Genomic DNA, 11,216 nt, shown 5'->3' with positions numbered 1-11,216 from the left:
CACTACGCGGCTTTTCTCATACATATAGTCGGCAAAAATATACAGAACTTTATCCACCCTGTATATTTTTATATATATTAACATAAAATCCCTATGCTTATAACATCTTAATCTCGGGAAGCCTGTAATAAGCCTTCTAATGTCTAAAAAGCGTTTTTTTTTTCCTAATTGTAAACACAATTGTTTACATGCCAAAAAAAAATTATTACACCTATGAGATCTACATTTCGTGTGATATTTTTTGTGACTTAATGTTTAATTTACAAATGACGTTTTCCTAACTAATATTTGTATACAGGGTGAGCCAACATTGCGTAGAAATTCTGGGACACCTCGTATAATTGTTGCGAATACAATGTTTGGTCAGTAGATTTTTTTGCGGTAATTATTTTTTATTCGGGACTGTATATGCGGATGAATAACCGCAAAAATCATTTAAATATTATTTGGTATTTTGGGGCATTTTTGCGGTTATTTTTTTTTAGCAACAAAGGCACGATATTGTTTTAAAATTTTTTGACAACAATTAATTATAATGTGCAAGGTAATTTAATAATTTGTTGTTTAAATTGGAAATATAATATGGTGAATGGAAATCGGCACTTTTGATGTCTTAAAAATTCTATTAATTATGAGTTGTACCATTCATCTTGTCTTGAATTTTTTATTTTGTAATTTTTTCAATTATTGTTTTTTGTGATTTAGTTAATATTTACTTTTTAAATTTGTTTATTTTAGCTTATCTATTGGTCAGGCGTTTTATTTTTATTTTTTTATTAATTTAATAGACGGGATCAACCCCATTAGACCATTAAGACTATATCATTATTACATTACAGACATTAAGACATAATCAGACCATTAACAAGCTTAAATACAAAGGTTAAATCACCACGAATACGTCTTTCTCTCAATATTGTCATAGCCAGCACTTCCCGTGCATCATCATAAACATGATCGTTCGGTATTTCCAAATTTAATGCAAAAAAACAAAATCTTAAAAATTTATTCTGAATCCTTTCAAGGGCCAGACAGCTGTTCATGTAATAGGGGGACCATATCATTGAGCCATACTCCAAAGACATGTACAGTCTCTTACAGGTCTCGACTGATAGCTCTTTACAGTTACGCAGAACAAAACCCAGAACCCTGGAGGACCTAAACACTATATTATTTATGTGTATATTAAAATTTAAATGATAGTCAAAATAAATGCCAAGATCCTTGATTGCATCAGAATACTGAACAGGGCTTCCCTCTATACAGGGTGATTCAAAAGTAAGCGGCATCCTTTCAGGGGCGTAATCCTTGTATGAAAATAAGGCAAAAAGTTCATATTAATATGGGTTCAAAATTGCTTCCTAAGGGAGCTACGTCCCTTTGAATAGAACCCCTTGAACACAATTTTTTCTCGATAACTTTAAATCCGTTTAGAATTAAATTTTGAAAATTGGTGTACTGCATAAACATTTCGTTGTGAATAAGATTCTAAATTCAAATTTTTTAAATTTTATTCAGGTGCGTCACATGCGGGGGTTGGTAAGGGTAAAACATCCCTTTTTCTTTTACTCTTTAGGTTATTGTGATTTTGGTTGAAAATTATAAAATTTTATAGTCTTATACGTAAAAAAGGTACTCTTAGTTCAATTTGATAGAGCGTACAATTTACGAGAAAATCGACTTTGAAAATTTTCTGATTGCGTATGTTTAATACATAATAAAATTACTGGATACGCATTTAAAACGAAGTTGGCGGTTGTTTTTTGGTTTTTGGCATTTAAATGACTGATAAATGTCATTGTAAAATACAATTTACTTTGTCAAAGTAAAATTAGTTTCATAGAGTGTTTTACAAATTACTATTTATTATTAATAAGAAGGGCATTGCCTTTGTTGAGTTTAATACTTTGTGTTTCTAAGTTTAAAAAGCAAACATGGATTTTACGTATCAAGAACAAGCTGATATTCACATTATGTTTGGAAAAGCATTTGGTAATTGTGTTGAAGCAAGACGATTGTATCATGAGGCATTTCCTAATCGACGAGTGCCACACTGTACGGTTTTCGCAAGAGTAGATCGTAATTTAAGGGAAACAGATAAATTCAAAATTGTGAGTAATATCGCATAATATCTGCTTAAATTTTGCTTAAGGAACATTTCAAAGACAGGAAGTTGTTGGGCGACCAAGAAATGCCAGAACCCTAGTACTAGAAGAACGCGTGCTAGATCGTATTGAAGAAGATCCATCTTTGAGCACTCGCATCATCGCAAATCAAGAAGGGTCCTCTCAGTCAACCATATGGAGAATTTTGCACGATATGTTACTCTACCCTTATCATATTCAACGGGTTCAGGCTTTGGAAGAGCGAGATTTCCTTCCACGTGTACACTTCTGTAATTGGCTAGAAGAAAACCGCGTTGCTTTTGAAAATTTTGAGAAGAAAATTTTATTTACTGACGAGGCTGGCTTCACAAGAAACGGAATTTTTAATTTCCACAACGACCTATGGACGGATGAGAATCCCCATGCTACGGTACAGAAGGCACATCAGCAGCAGTTTTGATTAAATGTGTGGGCGGGAATAATCGATGGGCATTTAAAAGGACCTGTATTTATGCCGCAACGGCTTAATGGACAAATTTACACAATTTTTTTACGGAATGAATTACCACAAATATTAGAAAATCTACCACTTCAATTACGAGCACAAATGTGGTTTATGCACGATGGTGCTCCCCCACATTTTAACATTCTCGCTAGAGAACATTTAAATAATGCCTATCAAAACCGCTGGATAGGTCGTGGGGGTCCAGTGCCATGGCCACCACGGTCTCCTGACCTAAACCCCCTTGATTTTTATTTATGGGGACACCTAAAACATCTAGTTTATTCCCGCCCTATACCCAATATTGATGTTCTCAGGCAAAGAATAGAGGAAGGATTTCAGACAACAATCCAAGAATTCTACCACGTGTGCACCATAATCTAATAAAAAGATTAAGAGCTTGCCGTGACGCGAATGGTAATAATTTTGAACACTTTCTATAAATTGTTAAATAAAATGTGAGTAAAAAGTGTCTTTTTTGTCGATCGTAATGCGAATTAATTTTCATCAATAAACATACGCAATCAGAACATTTTCAAAGTCGCTTTTCTCGTAAATGGTACGCTCTATCGAATTGAACTAAGAGTACCTTTTTTACGTATAAGACGCTAAAATTTTATAATTTTCAAACAAAATCACAATAACCCAAAGAGTAAAAGAAAAAGGCATGTTTTTACCCTTACCAACCCACGCATGTGACGCACCTGAATAAAATTTAAAAAATTTGAATTTAGAATCTTATTCACAACGAAATGTTTATGCAGTACACCAATTTTCAAAATTTAATTCTAAAGGGTTTTAAAGTTATAGAGAAAAAATTGCCTTCAAGGGGTCCTATTCAAAGGGGCGTAGCTCCCTTAGAAAGCAATTTCGGACCCATATTAATATGAACTTTTTGCCTTATTTTCATACAAGGATTACCCCCCTGAAAGGATGCCGCTTACTTTTGAATCACCCTGTATTGTATGATGTTACAACTTTTTTACTTCTTTTGTGAAAACTAATATAATTACATTTCTTTATGTTTAAAAATAAGATATTGTTGACACACCAATCATTTAGTCTATTCAGGTCATTCTGTAACAAAATTTGGTCTTTGGGAGTCTGGATTACTCTATAAAATTTTAGGTCATCTGCAAACAATAAAAAGGCATTATTTTCAAAACATGTAGCTATATCATTAATGAAAATGTTAAAGAGCAATGGTGAGCAGTGTCCACCCTGAGATACACCAGAACATACATTGATATTGCTGGATCTAGCACTATCCAATCTAACGTGCTGAGTCCGGCCTGACAAGAAGCTTGTGAACCAGGCAACTATATGATTGGAGAAACCAAACACTCTAAGTTTCTCCTGCAAGATTCTGTGATCGACTCTATCAAAAGCCTTGGAGAAGGCTGTATAAATCACATCCAACTGACATCCCCTCTCCAAGGGATCCAACAGATCCTGCTGATAGATCAACAAGTTAGTGATCGTAGATCTGCCCGAACTAAACCCATGCTGCTGATTGAGCAACAGCTCCTTGCAATATAAATAAACTTGGTCGTAGATAAGACTGTCCAACAGTTTTGGAATGGCCGACTGGATGCAAACGCCCCTATAGTTGCCTATTTGGTCATTATCATCTGATTTAAATATTGGTACTACAAAACTATGCTTCCATAATGACGGAAAGAGTGCTGAGCCAAGGGATTTCTGAAAAAGGAAGAATAGAGGGCGAGAAACAGTACAGACACATTTTTGTAAAAAATAGTTTGGTATCCCATCAGGACCTGAACTATCTTTGGCCTTTAATTTTAAAATTTTATCAAAAATCAAACCAACAGACAGTTGGGGATTAGGAACTGTTATATTTTCTCCCACCTGTTGACCCATATAATAATTGTTATTTTTATTTATATTAGTATTGTAGACAGTTGAAAAAAATTGGGCAAAACCCTCCGCTATCTGTTCGCAAGCAGCAAATTCATTATCACCATAATACATTGAATTTGGAATTTTATTTACTGCCTTTCTGTTGAGGTGATACCAAAAGCTTTTAGGGTCAGTACACAGTAATTGGTCTAAATTTGAAATGTAATCACGATAGCAAATATTCGTTAAAGTTTTGCACTTCGCCCTGAGATTAGAAAAAGTGACATAATCAGATTGATCACGGGTACTGATGTAATTCTTGTATGCAATCTTCTTCTGTGTAACTAGATATTTAAGTTCACCCGAGAACCACTTGGGAAAATCAGATATCTTATATCTTTTGAGAGGAACAAAAAGGGCTATTGCCATGTTTAAAATGTGATAGAATTGAGAGACAGGTATGTTAATATCAGTCGTGTTCAGTATTGTAGTCCAGTCAATTCCAGAGAAGTAATTATTAATGTCATCATAATCTGCAAGCTTAAAATCATAATAAAATTCTACATACTCTACATTTGGCTTGAATTCACCACACAAATCTAATTGAAAGTTGTACGCTTTGTGGTTTTGAGATTTATCAAAAAGGTAGTCGATTGCTTCTGTTACCACAAGATTACTTTTATTAGTGAACATCAGATCCAAATAAACCAATCTATCATTAGGTTTTATTATTTTTTGAAAAAAATTCAAATAAGCCTAAAACTGACCTAGAGTTAAACCTGGAGAGTTAGGACTGCACTCAACCATAGCGCCAAGATTGTCACTCCCCCAGCGAGCATCTGGTACATTAAAATCACCGAAGACCGTAAAAATCGTAATCAGAATACTCCTGCCGGAGAATATCTATCGAGTGGCAATGGCTTTCATACAAACTGATTTCAGAATTAGGGGGAATATAAACCCCTCCAATAATAAGATTATTGTTACCCACTTTACATGATATAAACAATTGTTCCACAGAATCATATGCCAACTTAATCCTTTTAGAACTAATTCTATCACTTATATATATTAATACTCCCCCACCTCGGTTCTTACTGCTAGTGACACGAGATCTATCACAGCGGAATAGGTTAAATGATTTTACAGCCAACTCAGCATCAGAGAATCTATCAGAGAGCCAACTCTCCACAAACACCAATACACTGTATTGAGAACATAAAACTAGTTTACGAAGTTCTTCAATTTTAGTCCTCAAATCACCAACATTAAAACAAAATACTTGTAATGGGGCTAAACAGTGTTTTGTCTTGTATTCTCAGATTTATCAAGTATCAGTAGTCGTAGCGATATATGGTGCATCATTTTTATATTTAATTGAAAGATTTGTTTCACCACTATTCTTCCTTCTATTGAGTTCAGTGACCACCCGTTTGATGCACTCTCTCTGCATCATGGTTAAATCACCTTTAATTTTATATGTATGATTCCCAGGCACCTTTCGTCCAGCCGACAGTATATCCTTAACTATCCTGCTCTCGGAAAACACTACCTTAAGTGGCCGAACTTAATTATCTCTTTGCTTTCCCAATCTAATCACCTTGCCCATTTTATCTACACAGCCGATTCTTTGTTTATAGATAACAGAAGTTCAGATACCTTTTGCTGATCATCTTGGATTCTGTCTTGAATTTTATTACATTTGTATTCAGGTACATTGTATACTATAATATTGTTAGCCCTCAGTGCTCTATCGTTGACTTCAGTTAAAACAGTATCCATACTAGGTGGGATGTACATTGTACGGAGAAGCTTCAGACAGCGGAGGATGCTGCTGAGTGATTTTAAGATTAGATTAAGATTTTGAAGATTTTACCGCAGCCAAATCAGTTTTCAGTTCATCAAACGAGCTTGCAAAGGATGTCTTAATAGTTTTAATGTCTTCATGTTCTCCAAAAATCCTTTTATGTTCTTGGCCTCAACCCTCACTGCCTTAATTTGTTGCTCCAAAGAGGTTATCCGTGCTTCCATCACGAATACATTTTTGAGTTTTATTTCACAATTTTAAATATTTTATTAGATTCATATTTAGTTACCGTAGTTTTGTCGAGTAGTCAACATGTACGATGAAATTAAAATAATTATCAACCATTTTTTTTCATATTTTAAAACAATTATCAATAAAAAACAACGTAAAATAAAAAAAAAATAATTAGAATTTATATAAAAATATAATTTTTTTAAAATTTCCTCATTACTGTAATTTCTTGTTGATTTTACCTTAATAGCTTATTAATAATTTTAATCATATTTGAAAAAATTACCAATAAATTAACCGTCCATAAGTAACTTTAAACTATTATTTTTTATATTTCTATTTGAACCATACTAATTATAATTACCTTGCATACGACATTAATTGCTGCATATTCATTATTATTTTATTAATTTAAATACTTTCTTAACCCTACTCTATAAGACTATCTATTTTAAAAATTTCAAAACCGAAAAAACTTATTTTAAACCACACCTGAATTGGACCAATAGAAAGTGCAATTTACCATTAGGCATGCGCAGTTGAAGCAACAATCGTACGCAAATCATTCAGACATGCGTTTAAAACGTTTATTTCAATACTACTGAAGTTATTAGAGCAACCCATATCTCATATACAGTGCATATAGTCTCACATTAGTGCGCTAAACAGAGATAAACTTATGATCATTTCAGTTTTTCTTCACGTCAATACGACCTCACTACGTCAAGCTCGATGTTTTTCAAACTGCTGATACAATACTCTGTTTGACTATTGAAGTAGCAACACATTAACAGAGTAGAAGCAACACATTTGACATGCGTAGTTTAGACACTTAACGATTATCAACTGCGCAAGCTCTATTGGTCCATGCCAATTGAGGCTTTAACGAATTAATAATTTTGTTTTTATACTTTAAAGGCCTCAGTTAAAAATCTATTTACATTTTTTTTTTGGTTGTTTTTTTTTTAGTTTATTAACTCTATTGCATGAACACCTTTGGTAACGAATACGATGCTATTCGATACCATATTATACAGGATGGCTGAATTTTTAAAGTTTTATTTATTCCTTCAGTCACCGTGTATTTTAATTTATAAGATTATTTAAATTCTGATAATATGTTACATTTTGGGGGACCAGCTATTAGGTTCTGGATTAGGAATTAGCACCCTGTCTACGGTTAAATTTTAATCAATGGTCCATTCATTACAATTCCAACTTTTATCGTATTTATTAGCCTAAATTTTCTACTTATTTCTATATTAAATATTAGGAAATCAATTTTGAAAATCACGTGATTTTTTTTCATAGTTTTCCTCATTAAAAAAAAAGAGAAAATCGATAAAGTGCATATTACGTAATTACTTTTGGGTTAACAGAGATCTAGAGGTTTTAGAATTCAAAGCTTAATTATTATTAAATTTGAACAAGAAAGTCAACGGAATAATTGAAAATTAATAAAAAAAATAAAAATCTAGCATAAGGAGTTGCAAGAAAATTAGGTGTTGTAAGACAATTGTATAAAACTAAAAAATATATTTCAAATAATTTATACAAAAATTTTAAAAAAAGGTTCAAGGATTAAGAGTATAAAAATATAATATCAACTACATCCGACAAACTGAAAAAATGTCAGAAATTCACCATTTTGTATAGTTTTTACCATAAAAATTTTAAATTTTTTTCTTCAAATCATTAAGTAATAAGGAATATATTCATGAAAAGACCAAAATTGAAATGGTGGCATCAATAAAAGTGGAAATGATTTTAAACGATTGGTCCTCACAGGAAAGTCAGCTCTCACTTAGCTATGTATGTTAAGAATAAATTTCCTGGAAACTTCATCGACCTACACTCTAACTAAGTGAGGGTAGCCAGATATGGCGAGAAAAATAGTACCGTAAAGTAGGGCTACTTTGTGACACTACAGCCTACTTTGTGACATTGCCACTTTTAACTAAAATTATTTTTTTTACCGGGTCGCTAAAAACGATAGAACGATTTAAATTTCATATAACAATAGTGTACCGGGTCAATATGACAAAAGCCGGTAGCAAAACATCGCTCCTCATACCAGAGCAGAGTTGAAAATTAGGCAAACAGGTGTTTTTCGATTTGTGTGTAAACTTTCTATTGAGCGCAAAAAACCGTGAAAGATTTTTTAACTAAGGTAAGTTTATATTAAAGTATAATATGTTTGCTTGCTTTACTGTAAAAATTGTATACTTTCGAGTTTTTTTTAATTTGTTTTTTCTATTTTTACGAAAAAAGTACAAAACGAGGAGCGACTTTGTGACAAAAAAAATGTCACAAAGTAGCCCCTTACCTGTTAAACAAAGACCAAAAAAATTGTTTTCTTTTAGATATAATGCCAAGGGCGTACAAAAAAAAATTGGCTGCCGCAGCTACAAAAACTATACAGAAGAAACGTTAGCTGAAGCTCTTAATGATATAAAAAATAAACGAATATCATTACGCGGTGCTGCGGAAAAATATGGTATACATCGAAATACTTGGCTGAAAATTAAAGAACGGCACAAAAATAGGCCTGGACAACAAAAAGTATTTACCGACCAAGAAGAAGATGCTTTTACCGCCCATATTATCAGTGTCAACTTTTGGTTTTCCCGTAAGCACATTTGATCTAAGATGTATAGTTAAATCGTATATTGAACGTCAAGGCAAAAAAGTTAAGCCTTTTAAAAACAATATGCCAGGAGGCATATTGTTTTTAAAAGGCTTAACTTTATTGGGTCAAGTCCTTTTTGAAGCGACAACCGCAGCTTACACAGAGAATCGCGCAGAATATTACACATGCTAGGGTTGCCACTGATGAAGAAATTGTAAAAAATTTCTTTGATAATTTGCAGGCTGAGTTAGAAGGAATTCCTGCAGAAAATATATGGAATTATGACGAAACAAACCTTGTTGACGACCCAGGCCAGACAAAAATAATAACCAAAAGGGGAACAAAGTACCCTGAGCGAATCAGAAACTCTTCCAAAGCCTGTACTTCTCTAATGGTATGCGGAAATGCCGAGGGTCACTTAGCTCCACTTTATATTAATTATAAATCTCAAAAATTATGGAATACATGGATTGAAAATGGTCCCGCAAACGTGCGATATAATAGAACGGCTACCAAGTTTTTGAGGATTGGATTTTCAATCTTATGATGCCAATATTAAAACGGCAAGAAGGGCGAAAGGCCCTTATAGGAAATAATCTTAGCTCGCATTTAAATCAGCAGGTCATTCAAGCATGTGAAGCTAATAATATTCGCTTTATACCTTTACCTCCTAATACAACGCATCTACTCCAACCACTTGACGTGGCCTTTTTCCGAGTGGAAGGCAAGCAACAACGACAGCAGAGTCTCTTCCATACCAAAGGATGAATTTCCAAGCCTTTTAAAAAAGCTGATGAGTCAGTTAGAAGAAAGAGGACCTGATAGCCTAAGATCTGGTTTTAGAAAGACAGGCATTGATCCTTTAGGTCGAAACGAGGTCATGGACCGTTTATGCACTCGTATTGTAACAGCAGATAGCGAAATAGCTGAGGTTGTGGGTAATAGTTTTATTCAACACCTTACCAATGTAAGGACTGACGCAACCAAAGGGAGGCAGATCAAAAGAAGAAAGCGCCTAAACGTTTCACCAGGTAAAAGCATAAGTAGTAGTGATTTTAACATCCCATCTGCTCCCATTTTTGCTGAGAATACGCAAAACAACGATGACCCTCAACCTGGACCCTCCGGCATCCAACAAAAGAAACGCCTAAAAAGCGGTCGAGATAATGGATCAACATCAGATAGTTCCAGTGAAAATCAGGACCAAATTAAATACATGGAAAGTGATGACTGTCCATGGGATGAACATTTTTCCAGTGATGAAGATGAACGGGAAGAAAGAACTGTAGCCCAAAAATCAGAATAGTCAGAGGGAGTACGTCGTTGTTAAATTTGAAGGAAAGTATTTTCCAGGTCAAGTTACGACCGTATACAGCATAGGAGCGACAGTAAATGTGATGGAACGTGTTGGAAAGCAGTGGAAGTGGCCTCAAAAGAAAGACGAGACATTTTATAGAAATGACGAAATTATTATGGGCATAAATGCCCCAATTCAACGTGGAAGAAGAGCGTTATTTGGCATTCCAGAGTTAAGTGATTTTGTTGTGTAATCACAGGTGTATCATATATTATTTACCATCAGTTTTATTACTTAGTTTTCTTTTGTTTAAAGTTACCTACACATTAATAAACATTTTGTTAATATTTTGCATAAGAGCATTTAGACATGTAAAATAAAAGTTATTTTGTAATTATTAATGTGTTTTTATCTATCAAATATCCTTATTTAAAATTTTAATATTATATATTTTTTGTATATAAATAGAGCATGGGTGTTACTTTGTGCCAAAATTATATTTCATGTTAAATATCCAACAAAATGATCCCTGTCACAAAGTAACCCCGATCCATGGGGTGACTTTGTGACACTTTATTTTGTTTTTTTCTCAAATTCTACTTCACATGTCGAGTTATCGATTTGAATCAAGAAAGAACAAATATGAAACGATAAGTTGGTATATCTAAAATAATATTATTTGCAAGTTTACATGATTTATCATCAAAAAACCTAAAAAATTGTCACAAAGTAGCCCCACTTTACGGTACTAAAAAACCCAACCAACATAACATAGTCGAAAAGGA

Source organism: Anthonomus grandis, chromosome 7, assembly GCF_022605725.1.
Source record: "Anthonomus grandis grandis chromosome 7, icAntGran1.3, whole genome shotgun sequence".
In the NCBI taxonomy this organism is placed as follows: domain Eukaryota; kingdom Metazoa; phylum Arthropoda; class Insecta; order Coleoptera; family Curculionidae; genus Anthonomus; species Anthonomus grandis.
The sequence above is the reverse complement of the archived record's forward strand: the minus strand, read 5'-3'. Positions refer to the sequence as shown.